This window comes from Bidens hawaiensis, unplaced genomic scaffold, assembly GCF_021521415.1.
Source record: "Bidens hawaiensis isolate Kalapana, Puna unplaced genomic scaffold, B.hawaiensis_p1.1 tig00000369_1, whole genome shotgun sequence".
NCBI lineage: Eukaryota > Viridiplantae > Streptophyta > Magnoliopsida > Asterales > Asteraceae > Bidens > Bidens hawaiensis.
In genome coordinates this window covers 68,734-87,410 of record NW_027491028.1, presented here as the reverse complement: position 1 = coordinate 87,410, position 18,677 = coordinate 68,734, and the positions used below count along the sequence as shown (strand labels likewise).

Below are 18,677 nucleotides of genomic sequence, written 5' to 3'. Positions count from 1 at the left end.
GATTTTCTATATTCCTGCGTGGAAGGAGGAAGCAAAGAAGTACCAGAGGGTAGTCTCTGTCTGTGTGAGACAGGGGGTTCATGCTTGAAGACGATCGGTACGAGATTTTTGGATTACAAGACACGAGAAAGAAGATAGAGATATGAAGCTACTGCCAAGGGGGATTCTGTTGGTGCATAATGTCAGTAGTTCAGTATCTCGTGTTTATTTGTGTCTGTAATCGTATATTGTTAGTTCGTATTAAACTTGTTCTTATATGTTCGCTGTGTTTAAGCGAACTTGAAGTGGTCAGCGAAGTTATGACACCTTCGCCTAGGATGTTAGGCGAAGTTGTCGAGTATTATAACCCATAACTTGGCTGTTTAGTTTAGTTTTTTTGGACGATTGGTTTTGGTGATTCCTTGAGTCACGTGTTTGTTACCTTGGCTTTTAAGCATTGCAATATATCAAGTATTATCATATATTCTCATGTGTTTACATATATTCAACGTATTAATCGTCTCAACACTCGTATCGTATACGTGGGGATTTCGCACCCTCGTGTTACGAGATACTCCTGTGTAGATCCGGCTGGGAACCTACAGAATTGGGATTCTCATCTTCCGTTCATCGAGTTCTCCTACAACAATAGCTACCACTCTAGCATTGATGTGGCTCCTTTTCAAGCTCTTTACGATCGTAAATGTCGTTCCCTAACGAAATCGGTGAAGCTCAAATCACGAGACCCGAGATGGTCCAGAAGCCACCGATGTCATTAATCAAATCCGTAAAAATCTCCTAGCCGCTAGAAATCGTCAAAAGAGTTACGCCGACAAACGGCGAAAACCGATCGAATTTAATGTTGACGATCTTGTCCTTCTAAAAGTATTTCCTTGGAAGGAGGTAGTTCGTTTTGGAAAGAAGGGTAAACTAGCTCCTCGTTTCGTTGGTCCTTTTAAAATTCTTGAGCGTGTTGGGAAAGTAGCGTATCGACTCGAACTACCGCAAGAACTTGTCGGTGTTCATCCGACATTTCATGTTTCGAATCTCAAAAAGTGCCTAGCCGAGGGTAATCTCCATATACCTCTCGATGAATTTCTTGTGGATGAGTCTATGATTATGGTTGAACGACCCTTCGAGATTATGGATCTCAACGAGAAGAAAACCAAGCGTAGTCGTATTCGGTTAGTAAAAGTTCGTTGGGAATCACGGTGTGGCGCGGAGTTTACTTGGGAACGAGAAGACGCAATGAAAGAGAAGTATCCACATTTGTTTGCATCGTCGTCTTCATCTTAATTTTGGGACGAAATTTCCTAAAGTAGGGGATACTGTGACATTCGTCAATTTCGGGTCCCGATTCGTATTCGTCTTGTAAACTTTATTGATGTAAACCGACCCGTTTTGTAAACCGAAACCTTTGATATAATAAAAATGATGGATTTTATGTTACAATATTGTTTTACACTTGTTGGGTCTTGAAAACATTCAATTCGGTCTTTAAAACGCTTAAAAATCACTTAAAATGAACTACGGGGACCAAAACTGTCATTTTTGAAAATCAGGAAATAACCCCTTCGCGGGGCGCGACGGGGGTGGTCGCGGGCCGCGAAGGGAGCTCAGACCTGCACGTTTTGTTTGTTGTTTTGTGTTTGTTTTTGACCCATTTGCATGCAATTTCTTGTGTTTAACACCCATATTTGACCCAACTCTTTCCCCTATATATACACACTCTTTCCCCCTCATTTACACCTGCTACATCTTCATTTTCTCTCCCAAATACAAAGATCTTAAGGTTGTTTTCTTAGTGTTCTTGAGTGTTTGACTTCCAAAAGTCAAACTGAGTTTTATCTTTAATTCTAACTTGTTCATCTAACATTACTAACTCTTGAATATGGTGGTACAACATATATAAAATACACACCCCTTGTTTCGTTTATTTGTTGCTTCACCGACTCCGGTTGGTTAAGTTTCGAATGTCATAAGGCAAGGCTACATGGAGGACTTCGTGTTCTTGATATATATATATACACACACATAACTTATTATACATATCACATATGACTAACTTCCAACCCTTTTAGTTTGTTCATCTTATTTACAAGTTCCATGGTGTGGGCTTGTATAAGACTAACCTCGGTTTAACCGAAACTAGTCCAAACCAGAAACCGAACTTTTGTTTACTAGTTTTATTAAAATAGTTGTTTAAACATGTTTATTGCTAGATTTGAGTTTCAAAAAAAAAATCATTTTTTACAAGTTCTTTGGTATTAAGCATATGGAATCCATCTATGAACTCGTTGGGAGATGGAACCGAACTAAACCGAAACTTTTGCTTAAAAGACTTGTAGTTAACTTTTTAGTTGTAAAATTTAAGTTTTCTTCATTTATAAACCAATATACAAGTTCTATTATTTATGGGTATGTGGAATCCATCTATGAATTTTTGTGAGATGGAAACCGAACCGATCCGATTTTCACTCGCTTAAGACACACAAGTGTGTTTTTAGCTATCAAGACTTGTATATTTCTTTGAAAATAGTTTACAAACTGATTTTTATTATTTTTTTAAGTACTTTAAGATGTTGGATACAACTTGGTCTCATAACATAGTTGGACCGACAAAGCCGGACACTCGCTTAACATACGTTGTTACTTCTAAAGCAATAGATCTACATACTTGGTTAAGTGTTATTATGTTTTAATGAGTTATCTCATAATAATTAATATTTTTGAAAGTTGACTTTGGGTTTGACCATTTGTCAAGACCCGAATCGACAACCCGAACACTCGTTAAAAACCCGTTTTAGTATCTTTGTCCCAAAGGAACTTGCATTTTAGCATTTTTCCCACCTTATTACTTAACATTGGTTAAGTAAATATTAAGGTTAGATACTTTAACTTGGTTTCGAGAAAACTTACATTTTTAAAGGATTGTTATTATAAATTCTTAAATAGTTACATTTTAAACCTTGAACTTTAATTGTTTACTTTTTGCAACAATTATTTTGTTTAAAGATCTTCAAGACAACCTTTCTAAATCCAAGACTTTCTTTTATTTAGGCTTCATACGTTAAACTCGTCGTTCCGGCAAATATCTAAATAATCAATCTTTCAAGTTTATTACTTGAATGTGAGTAACTTCATACCCCTTTTTCTATCTTTTGTTTTGGGGGTGACATTTCATCTTATCTAAACTAAATGTTTCATACTTGGGTCTTAAACCACAAACGTTGTTGTATACTTTACTTGAATAATTGCTCGATTTGGTGTTCTATGCTTATTTGCCTATGTGTTTATCGCTTTTGGATGGTGGAACTATAAATCCTAGACCATTTGGCAACCCGTCATGGCAAGATGTCGTTAACGTAATGCAATTAACGATAACTATAAAATCCTAAACTATTTGGCATCCCCTTATAGTTGGGTGTCGCTAACTTGTTAGCGATAACTATTTTATCCAAGTTTATAGCTATTATTTATGGTTTTGTATACTAGTTTTGTGGCTTTTCATATTATACATCTATTGTTCAAACTTATGAATTGCTTACCAACCTTTGTGTTGACAAACTTTATTTTATGAAATGTTACAGGTTTGCATCTAGGTTGATTTGATGATTGTGGAGGAAACGAAAGTCAAGACCTTTAAGTTATTAGCAAAAATGAACAATATTTGATTTGCTATATTTTGTTATATTTTGTTGAGACTTGTTATGAATATTGTTATGTGATATTTTCGATGTTGTGAAATGAAATGAGTTTGTTAAATATTGTCGCTTTAAATTAGTGTCATGCGCTTATGGGCAATCGTTACACCCCGACATGATCCGCCGCCTTTGGTCGGGGTGTGACACCGATCTATACCCGAAAAATATCTGGAAAACATCCTGAAAAGTGCAACCCCTTAAAAAACCAATCTATACTCGAAAAATACCTGAACAACCCAAAAAATAAGGTATCCAAATACCCGGTTCGATACCTGAACCGAACCTGATGCATATGGTATTGGTTTTTATTTTTTAGAGGCAATACTCAGACCCAAATCCGACGCAGGTATTGTCAGTACCCGATCATACCGAACGCAATTCCATAATTGAAACTGGGTAATTGGAATTTGAAAAACCCGATTTATGCATCTCGCCATACCCATCTAATACTTTTAGACAAAATGGTAAAAGACGTCCTTTATATTTGCACGGTTTTTCAATGGATGTCCTTTGGCAAACTTAATGATAGAAAACATCCTTTGTGTTCAAAAAACGTTGCACGGTTCGTCCTTTTCACTAACGAGGGTTAGTTTGTCTTGTTAAATCCAGTCATGTGCACCTCATGTGAGGGCAATTTAGTCTTTTTACCCCGTTAGGGATTATTTGTGTAATTGACCTAAAATTTTGGGCTTTAAATAAATAAAAGTGTTTTTCTCACTGTTAATTCTCACTGTTATCCATATCTCTTACTGCCCACCATATCCTCAATGTTAACAATCTCCCTTACTTCTCTCCCTATCCCCAAACACCACTCCACCACCATAACGGTCATCAATTTCGGCCAACATCTTGGAACCGACGCCACCAAACACCACCCAAAACTATATATGACAACAACCACAAAAACTTGAAAACACAAAACAATATACACCAGCAACCACACCAACGCCGGTTATAAGTGGTCACCAGTAGAAGAGGTTACCATTTCCTGTGTGCCGTTCGGTTTCTTGCCGAGAAAAAAACGGAAACTGACAAAAGCATAGGGCTTTTCCAATAGTCAATCGTTTTGGTTCTGATTTATATAGCCAGAATGCTAGCATCTCCGATTTGTTTCGATTTTGCTTCAGGAACGATTAAGAAAATAAAACCCTAACTTTAACTGGGTTTTCTACCAAGACAGGGGCTGGTTATGATTGTATTATTTTTAAGTAGATGACACAAGATCTGACTTCTAAGGCGTGTAAGATGTTATGAGCCGGAGATGTAAGCTCGCCGGAGTTGTTGGAATTGTTTTTGGCGGACTTGTTTGATATTGTCGGTGGGTTGAGCCGTAGATTCGAGTCGCGCAAAGTTCTTGAAGAGTTACAAACCACGCCGGAGCAAATGACGTAAAGTATGGCGGCGACGGTTGATGGTGCGGTCGCCGGAGTTCTTCAAATTCCGATTTGGTGGTGGCGATGGTTGTCGTAGATCTAGGCTTTCTGTGATGATGATGGTGGGTGGTGCACTGGTGTTTGGTTGTGTGTTGATGGTGAGTTATGAATATTTGGGGAAGAAGATGATGGTTAAAGAGAAAAAAAAAACTTTTATTTATTTAAAGTCCAAAATTTTAAGTCAATTACACAAATAACCCCTGAGGGGGGTAAAAAGACTAAATTGCCCTCACATGAGGTGCACATGACTGGATTTAACGAGGAAAACTAACCCTTGTTAGTGAAAAGGACGAACCGTGCAATGTTTTTTTGAATATAAAAGATGTCTTCTGTTATTAGGTTTAACAAGGACGACTATTGGAAAAACCGTACAAACATAAACACGTTTTCTTTGCCATTTTTTCATAGTTTTATCATATCTTAATAGTCTTTGGGCCTCTTTAAACCTTTGTTTCAACTTAGGTTTTTTCAAGGCTCTCAGATTCCCACCTCATCACTAGTCACTCAGATCAACTCAACACAAAGGTAAATTCTTCTATTTTATTTTGAATTTGATTTTTCTTGGCCATAATTCCAAATTAACCAACCCTATCTTGCACACAAGAAACACTCGCCTTATTCACACTCCATCTTTAAGGGTTTTAACACTGAGTAGGTTTGTTCATCTGGGCATCTTTATTCGAATTTCTCAGAATCTTGATTGTTATTATTATTATTAGCTGATGAATGATGGCTCGATTGATTATTCCATGCAAAGGTTCTAGCTTTCCGAGGACTTGTCTCTTGGGCTTCATTTCCTCTGCTCATGTAATCTTTATCTTTCTTTTCGGTTAATTAATGCTGTCTTACATTGCTTTGACTTAAAAAAAAACTTTTTTTTTAATAATTAAAGGATGGTATTCTTGCAAAAAATGTAATTGAAATGCTTGTTTCAAAAAGTTGCTTTCTTGATTTCAAGAACTCTAATGAAACATGGTCTTTTTCGGGACATTTTACTGTTTTTAAGGATTAAGCATGATTATACGGTTTTATTCGTTTCATCTTTAGGTTACTTGGATGTGTGTTTCAAAGTGTTTATTGTGATTTGATAATTACTCTCTTAAAGATAGGGATACTTTAAATTTGATTATAAATAATCAGAATCATTAGCAGTCAATTGGTTCCATGGAATATGTAATACGGTATAAAATTGCTACTTCTTATATCTTAATGATATTTTTTAAGCTGTTAAAAAAAGATATTTTTTAAGCGCATGATTAAAAGTTATTACATGAGGTAATTACATTTATGAGCGAAAACATTGCAGCTTCCAGGTGCTTCCCGTGTTTCATCAGCCACATGTGTCAATACCGTCTCTAAATACAAACGTTATCACACTTCACAGGTTTCATATAAATAAATTTATTTATTTTTATTGATCTTATTCTTAACATCTCACGATTTGTATTTTCGAACTAATTTGAACGTTTTTGTGGCATATTATTGTTTTGTAGATATTACATAAAAGTTGCCGATTTCCATATCATTCTTTACAGGTTAGTCTTTGTGCTTTATAAAACAATGATTTGTATGATCTATTTTATTACAATAACTGAAACATGTTTGTTTCTTAGAGAACAAATTTAACGAGTAGGACACTCATTCGGTCTGTGGCAACCCAGCCTGTTCCAAAGTCAGTTGAAGAGTCGAAAATGGATGCCCCTAAAGAAATCTTTTTGAAAGATTACAAGTTACCTGACTACTACTTTGATACAGTTTGTATTTGGTTTACTTAAAACATATATTACTTGTTTATGATTTGTATTTATGATGTGTATTAATGAGCTGTTTGTTAATCAGGTGGACTTGTCATTTCGTTGGGCGAAGAAAAAACAATCGTGTCTGCAAAAATTAGTGTTGTTCCGAGAGTTAATGGTATGATCTGCTGTTTTGGTCATTTTAGTACTTAGTAGTATCTTATTAATTAAAACAACTGATTCTTTTGTTTTTGCAACTTTACACAATAAAAAGCACACTATCTTCTAAATTCTGTTTTATTAAAGCTGATTTTGTAATTTGGATTATTCTTTTCTTGAATTTGTTTGTTGTTGGGACAGGTGCCTCCTCTCCATTGGTCTTGGACGGGGTTGATCTCAAGCTGATTTCAGTCAAAGTTAATGGCAATGAACTCAAGGTATGTAATATGGACCCAACCCACAAGGAGGGCTGTTCCAAAACCTTGCTCGGAATTGGTTGATTTGTAAATGAGCCAAGCTCAAGGCTCAAGCCAAGGTTAGCTTGGCTTGTTGGCAAGTTAAATCCTGATTATATGCGTGTGTGTGTCTACATATAAGTTAAAGTTGTTCTACATTTTATATGAAAAAAATTATCTTAATATTGAAAATTCCCGTTTGGATCATTTAAAAGTCGTCGTCATCATCATCATCGTACTCAGTGTATCCCACCAATAGCAATGCTATGGTAGGGTCTGAGGAGGGTAAGATGTAGACAGCCTTACCTCTATCCCATAGGGATATAGAGACTGCTTCCGGTGAGACCCCCGGCTCGATAGTAGTTTTGCATCAAGCCTTGGACATAAGGCACATAGCACTCAATCATCGGGACACCGGCTGATTGGTGCATGTGCCCTTGTCTTTCGGCTATCAACGTCACCACATGATGCCTGATTAACCTTCCGCCACTTTTAACGTTATTTTCATGAGATTAGTAAAATAATGTCAAAATTAGTGCAATTTTACTTTTGCCCACCTGAGGGTTCACGCATATATACATTATATGCGCGCACCGCAAGCAGGGCGTCTTGGATCGTTTAAAAGTAAATCCCAAATTTTAATATGTATAAATCATGAATTTTGTAGTTTATAAAATTTCCATTACGTGTATGTTACAAATATTATATACCGTTTTATACATCAATGTGTAAACAATACAAGTTTTATTTTTTAAATTAACAAGCTGACTTGACGAGTCACAAGCTGGCTCAAGTTGAAAATTTCAGCACGTTAACATATATGAACTGGCTTGGCTCGGCTCTGTTCAGTTTGTAAACGAGCCGAGCTCGAGCACACTCTGACTCAGCTTATTTACAGGCCTACCCACAATGTCTATCCTGAATTCAGATAAAATAAATGGCTAAAGTTTACATTTTTTTTTTGGTCAGGAGGGAGATTTTCACTTGGACACACGTCATCTTATTCTCACTTCACCTCCAAGTGGGAACTTTATCTTGGAAACCGTCACCGAGATTTTACCACAAAAGAACACATCTTTAGAGGTAAAACAGTTATTGTATAAGCTTCTTTTTTGTATTTATGTGATTAAGTTTTGTTCTTTTTGTGCAGGGTCTTTACAAGTCTTCTGGTAACTTTTGCACACAATGTGAAGCTGAAGGCTTCCGAAAGATAACATTTTATCAGGTGCCTTATTGAATTGATTGTTGATTTGTATTCCACCTTTTCTTCTTCTCTCTCTCTTTAAATTTTTATATGTTTATTGTTTCAGGATCTTCCCGATGTTATGGCAAAATATACTTGCCGTATTGAGGCCGACAAGTCACTGTACCCTGTGTTGTTGTCCAATGGAAATCTTATCGAGCAAGGAGACCTAGAGGTGAAAATATTTTGTGTATAATTAATATTAAGCTTTAATCGCAATTTTAACTTTGATTGTTTTTGTTTTAATGTCTTGACCTAGAGATTTGTTAGGGGCGCGCATGGGTCAGTTTGGGTCGGTTTGGACTCAAACTGAACCAAAAACCAAAACTTCGGTTTTTGAGTTTTCGAAAACCGGTCGGTTTTACAGTTTGAGTCGAAAATAATTGACAAACAAAAAAATTTTGAATTCGGGGCTAAATCCAGGCCCGGCTATAAGGGAGGGCCGGGTGGTCGACGACCCCGGCCCGACACCTCGATAGGCCCGGATTTTTTTTTTAAAAAAAAAAATTATATATATATTTTAATGAAAAACAATATGTATATATAATGTTTAAACTTAATATCACAACCACTAGCTTGGTTTAGTGGCAAAGGGGTATGACTTTCAACCAAAAGGTTGTGAGTTCTAACCTCACTTGAGACATTTTGACTATATTCTTATATAAAACTTTTTTTTTACACAACCAAATCACAAGGCCCAAAAAATTAAGGCTTTTTAAAAAAACTAAATTGTAAACCCAACAAGATATCCCTTTTTTATTAAGGCCCAAAAAAATTTTCGCCTTCGGCCCAGAAATTTTTAACCGTTCTCGGAGCCGGGCCTGGCTAAATCTTTTTGTTACATAATATTAAAATTTTTATTGCATATTTGGACTAAAATATTTGGGTAACACTATTATCAAATTCTTATAAATTTACTTAAAGTTTAAAAATTAAAAACGAGAATCCATAAATTCGGGTTGGTTCAGTTTTTTTGGTTTTAAGTACGCAAAACATACAACCAAACCGTCATTTTTTGTTTGGGGTTGGTTATTTTACTTGCGCTTTTTTGGTCACGATCAATTATTTTGTTTGATGCACACCCCTAGATGTTATATTAATTTAGAAGATCGGCCTAACGGTTGTTTGGATATCCAATAATCAAGATATAGAAATAGTTTTTAAATTAAATATTTACCTAAAATTATAGTTATATTGTAACAAATCATTACCCGCTTATCAAACTTTTATTTTATTTTTTCATGTATTTGAAAACTACTTTAGGGCGGGAAGCATTTTGCTCTTTGGGAGGACCCGTTTAAGAAACCGTGCTATCTGTTCGCGTTAGTTGCTGGCCAGTTAGAAAGCCGAGACGATACTTTTACCACATGTTCGGGTCGTAAAGTTGACCTGAAAATATGGACCCCACCGGAGGATCTTCCAAAAACCGAGCATGCCATGTATTCTCTCAAAGCATCCATGAAATGGGATGAAGATGTAAGCTCTTTTCATGATCTTTTATTACCTTTTCTTTATTGTAAAGGTGGAGAAAATAAGTGGGTTCGTGTAACGGGTCGAAACACATTGTCTTCGTTTGAGTCAAAACGGCGGAACGAATTCGCAAACACTTACATTTAGGCATGTAAACAAACCGAGTGTTCAGTGACCGTTTGGCAGGAAGTTTGTTTTATTTAATAAACGAACAAACATGAACAACATTTTTTGTTCGCTTAGTTAAGTGAACGAACATGAACAAGTGTCTCGCTGTTTAAGTTATGTTTGTGAACGTTCATTTATGTTTGCTAGTTTTTGTTTATTTAAGCCCGTGTATATATATTTAAATCTTTTTGGCTCATAACAATTTAGTCTAATTTTATGCAAATATTGTATCACTCATTACAATTTAGTCTAGTTTTACTACTTTTTAGGCTCAACATATTGATATTCATACTAACCATCAAGTGTTTATCAATTATGTTTGTTCGTCTATGTTTAGTTATGTCCGTTCGTTTATACTGTTAGTGAATGAACAAACAAGAAAACTTTGTTTAATTGTTCGTGTTCAATCGTTTGTTTGGTTAAATTTAAACGAATGAACATGCTCCCTTCGTGTTTGTTCGGTTGTCCTTTACTTTTTTATTTAAATTTTTTATGAACAAATAACATGCTATATATAAACACAGAAACTTTATTATTAGTTCAATTATCTATTTTTCTAAAGTAAAATATATAGGAGGTTTGATTCTGTTTGACTGTTAAGATAAAAAAAAACTTATATTAACATTTTAATTTGGTTGAGTATTGACTCACCCTTTTTATAATATTTGTTTTTGTAGGTTTTTGGTCGTGAATACGATCTTGACATCTTTAATATTGTCTCTGTTCCAGACTTCAACATGTAAGTGTTAACTTGTTAAGCAATCTGTTTTTATTTATTTTTGTATTTTAGATATATTTTGCCGCGTTAACCATTTTACCTTTCTATAAACTTGTGATTACCAGGGGAGCCATGGAAAACAAGAGCTTGAATGTACGCACTTGATCGTTATTATTATTATTATTATTATTATTATTATTGTTGTTATTATTATCTTTTCCCGTATAATACAATGTTTATCTGTTCATCTTTTTTTGGTTAAATAGATCTTCAACTCCAGACTTGTTTTGGCATCACCAGAAACCGCTACCGATGCAGATTATGCTGCAATTTTGGGTGTTATTGGTCATGAGGTATGTTGTTTGTGTATTTAATTTATTTATTTTATTTTTTTTTATTTAAACGAAAATCATTTAAATCATATTTATGACGTGTGTATATTTTCTTCTCAATTTTGCAGTATTTTCATAATTGGACCGGCAACAGGTTCTCTTATATCCAATTTTTAATTGTATTCAGTTTTATATCATATGTTTTTTATTCTAAATGTATACTCAAATATTTGTAGAGTAACATGTCGGGACTGGTTCCAATTGAGTTTAAAAGAAGGGCTTACCGTTTTCCGTGATCAAGCGTGCACCAACTTCATTAAGTTGTGTTTCTTTATTTTTAAGTATTTGTTTTCTAGATTTTAGTGGTTATAACTTATAACAATGTTTGCAGGAATTTTCGTCTGATTTGGGAAGCCGTACGGTCAAGCGGATTGGTGACGTGTCAAAGCTTCGTATATATCAATTTTCACAGGTTTTTTAAACTAATAACTTAATATCATTTTCTTATAGTTGGATCATTTATTCATTTTTTAATATGTTACGAATTTTCTAGGATGCGGGTCCAATGGCTCACCCTGTTAGGCCTCACTCTTACATCAAGATGGACAACTTCTACACCGTAACGGTATGATTTTGGATTTATTCGTTTTCTTGTGTGATTATTGTTACTTTATTTTTGCAATAAAAAAGATGACTAATTTGTCTTTTCCTATTTTATAATTCAGGTGTATGAGAAGGGAGCGGAAGTTGTGCGCATGTACAAAACATTATTGGGAAGTCAAGGGTTTCGAAAGGTTAAACCGATGCCAAAACAGTTGAATATGAATATATAATTTTTATGCGATTATTTTTTTATTAATGTTGAGACGTTTATGATTTTAGGGTACGGATTTGTACTTTGAAAGGCATGATGGGCAGGCAGTAACATGTGAAGATTTCTTTGCTGCTATGCGAGATGCTAATGATGCCGATTTTGCTAATTTCTTATTATGGTATTTGACCATTTGACCAAGTCTCTTTTTGAATTTCTATTGTTAGGATAAAAAGATTCAGATTATTTATCAATAAACAATTTAAGGTATTCACAAGCCGGAACTCCGATCGTTAAGGTTACATCTTCTTACAATGCCGAAGCTCATACCTTTTCTTTAAAGTTTAGGTAAAGTTTTTCTTTTCCTTTTGATATTTCTGAGATGTTGACCTTTTGATATTATGTTAATAACTTGTCAATGTCGAGCCTTTTCCAGTCAAACGGTTCCGCCTACGCCAGGTCAGCCAGTAAAGGAGCCAATGTTTATTCCCGTGGCTACTGGTCTTCTTGACTCAAATGGTAAAAATATGCCATTATCATCAATTTATCATGATGGGAAATTAGAGCCCGTTTACACCACCGTTCTCAGAGTTACAAAGGTGAAGTTTTGTATTCAAAGATTTTTAAAAAGTATTCATTTCAATTTTAATCTCAGAATGTCGAAACCGACCCATGTCTTGTATTATAGGGTGAAGAAGAATTTGTGTTCACCGATGTGCCTGAGAAGCCTGTTCCTTCTCTGTTACGGGGTTACAGTGCGCCTATTCGTCTACACTCAGATCTCACTGACAATGATTTGTTTTTCCTTCTTGCTCATGATTCAGATGGATTTAACCGGTAACTTCTAATAAAAATGTATGCTTAAAATAAAACACGCCCATATTATAGAAAATGTGCGTTTATTAAAGAAAACACGCGTTAAAAAAGAAAACACGCACATTGATTAAACAAAACACACATTTATGAAGGAAGTCGCACGTTGTTAAGCAAAACACGTGTTTATTCACATGTTTATTAATCAAAACGGGTGTTTATTAAAAAAACAGAGTTTTAAAAGACAATATTTTATTGTAGTTGGGAAGCAGGACAAATATTGGCAAGGAAATTGATGCTTAGTCAAGTTGTTAATTTCCAAAACAATAACGCGTTGGTTCTTGATCCTAAGTTTGTGCATGGTATAAAATGCATTCTTTTGGATTCGAGTCTTGACAAGGTATTTTGTTCACTTTTTTTATTGTTTTTTATTAAATAAAGTGTAGACTGTAGAACTAAATTGATGTTTTCAGGAATTTATTGCAAGAGCAATAACTCTTCCTGGTGAAGGTGAGATCATGGATATGATGGAAGTAGCCGACCCTGATGCGGTCCATGCGGTTAGAAAGTTTATCAGAAAGCAGTTAGCTTCAGAATTGAAGCAAGAGCTTGTAAATCTGGTATTGATTTTAATTATTAAACTATTATTTTTTCTAACTTAATATACCTTTTCATTTTGTATTCACAAAAAGATGTTATTTTTTCCGTTGAATAATAAAATATGGCAAATGCTCGAAATATTATTCTAGTTCAGCATAACCTTAATATATGGGTATAAGGGAGCCGCGGTGAGCCAGATCTCGACTAGGCTTGAGCTCAGCTTGCTTAATTTACGAGAGCTCGAGCTCGAGCTTGACTCGCGCCCTACTTGTTTATTATTTATTAACTAGGCTAAAAATCCGTGTATTGCACCCCGTTTTTGAATAAAGAAAATATTAAATACTTGCTTAATTTACGAGAGCTCGAGCTCGAGCTTGACTCGCGCCCTACTTGTTTATTATTTATTAACTAACTAGGCTAAAAATTCGTGTATTGCACCCCGTTTTGAATAAAGAAAATATTAAATACTTGGTAATAAGGATTTAGAAATCAAAATAGAGAAGTGGAAAACAAACTATCTATTAGGTGAATAAAGAGAGCCAGAAAAAGTAAATGATAGTAATGAAGATTTAGGAATTAAGAAAGAGAAGCGGAAAACAAACTTACTTATTAAGTGAAGAAAGAGAAGTGGGAAAAGTAAACAAGGGTTCATGGAATTGTAACAAGTGGCACTCTCGTTTACTTATTTATCAGATATAGATTTGTATATATTTATAATTATTTTTTTATATATTTTTATTCACAATTTTCATATATAAGATAATATATTATATAGTTTTTTTTGTTTTTTTATCATAATCTTATATATAATATAAATTTATATCAAATAAATAATATATTCGATTAGGTGCGCGAGCCAGCTCCAGATCGTTTATTAAACTAGACTATTTTTTGGCTCGAGCTAGGTTGAGCTTGTTTAAGCTCATCTTGATTTGAGCTTTTAACGAGCCGCTGGGCTTGTTTACACCCCCCCCCCCTACTTCAAAAAGTTTATATTACAAATGATGTCTGATTATATGATTTAACAATATCACGAAAATCGCTTTCAATATTGAAATGCTTGACAGGTGAAAGAAAATAGGAGCACCGAAAAGTACGTGTTTGACCATGCAAACATGGCGAGACGGGCTTTAAAGAACACCGCCCTCGGTATTTTTTGACTTCTTGTTTGACCTTTTTGTTTTAGGCACTAAAAATCTTTGTTTTTGACCATTGATTTTTTGAAAAAAAAGGTTATCTTGCATCTCTTGAAGATGAAGAAATTACCGAGCTTGTATTGCACGAATACAAAACCGCCACCCATATGACGGATCAGTTTTCGGCTCTGGCAGCTATTGCCCAGAAGCCCGGTAAAGCCCGTGATGATGCGTTGGCTGATTTTTATAACCAATGGCAACATGACTATTTGGTAGCCTCTTCACACCTTCAAATCAAATACCATTAATACTTATTTAAAAAAATTGATAGGATTTTATTTGTGTTTCCAGGTGGTTAATAAGTGGTTTGCACTTCAATCCTCGTCGGATATTCCTGGGAATGTCGAGAATGTTTACAAACTTTTGAGCCATCCGGCATTTGACCTTAAAAATCCCAACAAGGTTAGAATCTTCGTATGTTAATTTAATCGCTATTACCTTTTTTTAAAGGTGGCGATTTCCACAAAACGGGTTGGATTTTGTTGCTAACAAGACTGTTGGGTCTGTTTAACTTGCTTAGAAATGAAAAGGGACAGATAAACAAACACCGTTGACATGCCAATACGGGCGTATAGCACGGAGAAAGTGGCCATATGGGTAGGCCTGCAAATGAAACAAACAAACATGAGCACAAAGGGGGGATGCTCATGCTTGTTCATTTATCTTTAACCAAAGACAAACATTGTCATAAACACATACACGGACAATTAATCTAACAAAGTTCTTTTGTCCTTCTTTGTTCGTTAAGAAAATGAGCATGTTCGTTTTTTAAAAGTCTAAACGAATAGCTTAAGAACATACACGAACACAAATCAACAACATAAACAAATGCAAATGAACATAAATGAACACAAGCGAACAAGCCTAATACATTAAGAACTTAAACGAACGTAATTAAAAGACTATATATGAACAAGCATAAGCAAATGTCCACGACCATAAATGAACGAAAGAAACATGTGTCCATGATCATTCGTGTTTAATCAAACGAACAAAATCTCTTGTTCATGTTCGTTTGTTTATTACATAAACTAACATAAACGAACTTTTTACCGAGCGGTTTACTGATTGTTCGGTTCGTTTACAAGCCTACATGTGGGCCATAGCCCATAAGACAGATACGAGCCTGTGTTATTCTTTTGATTGACAAAGAATTAACTAATGTGAGCCGTGACAAAGTAATTCGGCCTGTATGACCGTTTTTTTGCCTTATCATACGGGCCATTGGATCATGCGGTCCGTATGATGCACCACAGTGACTGGTGTACACCAATCCCCAAATGAAGTGGGTCAAACCAGGCTCCGCTAGCCAAATCTAATTTCTACAAATCAATTTGAACAGGTGTACTCATTGATTGGAGGATTTTGTGCTTCGCCCGTTAATTTCCATGCCAAAGACGGTTGGGGCTACAAGTTCTTGGGAGAAATTGTGGTGCAACTTGACAAACTGAACCCACAGGTACAAATGACTTTTTTTACCCTTTTTCAGTTTCTCTTTTCTTGGGTCCTCTCAAAATCATATTTTCAGGACACCTTTGTAGTCTTAATAGATTTATATGATGCAAATTTTCCGGGTCATGCTGAATTTATCATTTTGCCTTTGTCTTGGTTGCAGGTGGCGTCTCGCATGGTTTCAGCCTTTTCTCGGTGGAAGCGGTATGATGAAACCCGCCAAAACCTTGCCAAGGTAACACATCTTGATCTTAAACGGGTTAAGTAACAAGTCAACGGTTTTAGGTTGATCCGTAAACACCTTTTTTGTCCATCTTTTAATTTTAATTTTTTTTACTGAATTAATTATGTTACAAAAACTATACTTTTACAGTAATACTGTGAATCTTTAAATATAATTAGAGATTGGGGACTTTCAATAGGTTTGACCCATTTGACTGTGAGTCAAGAGTTAATTTGACCCGTTTGATAAATGGTTGTTACTGGAAACAGGCACAGCTGGAGATGATCGTGTCATCTAACGGGCTTTCGGAGAATGTATACGAGATTGCTTCGAAGAGTTTGGCTGTTTAGAGATCTTTTTCTTCCTTCTTTTTTATGAACCAAACTTGAATAAAATTTACATATTTTTCTAGTTTCAAACGAAAAATTAGATTTGATAAGACTGGCTTTAGCTTTCTATTTAGTAGGAACTAGTATTGCCACCCTCGCGTTGCGGTGTTGGGGGGTAAAGCCGTTTATTTACACCCAATTCACTCGAAAGCATGAAGTCACGACCACCACCATGGCACCATTGCCTTCGGTCACCATCCCCTTTCACGCGGATAACTTTTCGTGAACCATTAATAAAACCGAATGAAAAGTAGACGTAAAAATGTTGAACTATGAATGATGAGTTATGTTGACTAAAAACATCAACAAAACAGTAAGTACACCACAACATTCTTCAAAGACAAACAAAAATATCTTCATTTCATTTCAAACATCCCATGTATCAAATATCTTATCGTTGTGCAACCCTCATCATAGACTAGAGAACACAAAGTCAAAAACTTGATAAAGTTTGAACAGAGATTGGCTGAATGCACAATAAAACTAGGACAAAATCTGAACGACTGAATCATGCACAGGCACTGTGGAATTAAAATTAAGTAGCTAGAGTTTATCCAGTGTATTAAAACATTTATCTCTATTAATTTTGTGTCCTGTGACTACAAACATAACAAAATTAATTTCTTCTTTTAATTGGATCATTTGGTGGTCCAATGCAACAAAAAAATAAATTTCCAAGCAAGCATGCATATTTCATTAGAAGACTGAACAAAAGGATACTTTGGTAGTTAAATACTTTGGTAGTTAACCAAAGTATGAATTTGCCGGTGGGTTAACTACATAACTAACTAAACAATGCAATAACTGAATATTATTATTCTAACACTACAACATGTCACACACTGCAAGCTAGACGTGCACAAATCGGGTTCACCTTGAAAACCCGAACCGGTTCGGAACCGGTTTATTTTTACACCGGGTAGAAAATGACACCGGTTCCAGTCAGGAACCGGTTCGGTTCCCGACCCGAACCGATGCCCAGAAATGCAAACTTTTAGGAACCGGGTAGGGTTGGAACCGGGACCGGTTATTACGTAAAAACCGGTTCCACCGGTTTTTTTTTTGAAATTCAAACATTATAGCCGTTAGAAACCGGTTCCAACGGCTATATAGCCGTTTTTGACCGTTGGAACCGGTTTTATTACTATATATAGCTAATTTTCATTCTATAAATATCAATGTATGAGTGTGTACTTGTTAAACCACTTCCAAAACTATAAAACACACTCCAAAACACAATTAAGCTTAAACCGACAACAAATGGCAACTAATGACGACGTTGTTATGGTGATCGAAACAACAAGATGCCCCGATGTTTGGGTTCATTACGATTTATGTCTAATGACCGACTCACATGAGATGGCACGTTGCAAATATTGCTCGAAGTTTCTTAAAGCAGGTTCCAACTCGACATTACGAAAACATACGAATAAGTATTTTCGAGAGAAAAGAAGTTTGGATGCTAAAAAAGCGGAAGTGGGAGAATCGGCCGGCTCTACAACCCAAAAATAAGTATTCCCGAATTAAAACGACGGACTTTGTTTTTTAAGTTTTAGTTGTTATGTTTAGTATCGTTTATGTTTTAATAATGTTTGTAATAGTTATTGTTTAAATAAATAAAATGTTTCATCAATTGCCATGTCACCGGATCAACCCAATGAGCGGTGCCACATATGTATGATTCGGGCAACCCGTGTGGTGCCGACCAAACATCGGTAGTACTAACCATGGCTTCTAAAGAATGAAAAGACTCGATTAACTCTTTTTTAGCACACTCCCACAACCTGATACAATGACGTCTTAAGGTAGTACGACTTACATGTGTGTATCGCGGTTGTAGAGTTTCTCGAATCAACGACGTCAAATCCGGGTCATCAAAGTGGTTAAACGGCAAACCTCGTTGAATAACGAACTTTGCCATTCTATCTTGAACTTGAGTCGTGTTGTAACGAAAT

At 35.4% G+C, this 18,677-nt stretch overlaps 1 pseudogene across 1 annotated transcript; it reads left to right on the top strand.

Annotated features, from left to right (window-relative positions):
* The first annotated feature begins 5,749 nt into the window (after positions 1–5,749).
* Positions 5,750–16,801, top strand: LOC143624118 (puromycin-sensitive aminopeptidase-like; annotated as a pseudogene). The gene is made up of 31 exons (XR_013152039.1): positions 5,750–5,767; positions 5,874–5,923; positions 6,423–6,500; positions 6,610–6,651; positions 6,730–6,870; positions 6,956–7,030; positions 7,213–7,289; positions 8,277–8,390; positions 8,458–8,532; positions 8,618–8,725; positions 9,814–10,026; positions 10,866–10,927; positions 11,032–11,059; positions 11,173–11,259; positions 11,367–11,392; positions 11,475–11,538; positions 11,630–11,710; positions 11,792–11,863; positions 11,964–12,032; positions 12,121–12,230; positions 12,317–12,397; positions 12,486–12,648; positions 12,738–12,886; positions 13,124–13,262; positions 13,336–13,482; positions 14,530–14,611; positions 14,695–14,870; positions 14,950–15,060; positions 16,001–16,117; positions 16,274–16,345; positions 16,603–16,801. The product of XR_013152039.1 is annotated as a puromycin-sensitive aminopeptidase-like (transcript).
* Positions 16,802–18,677: the final 1,876 nt, after the last annotated feature.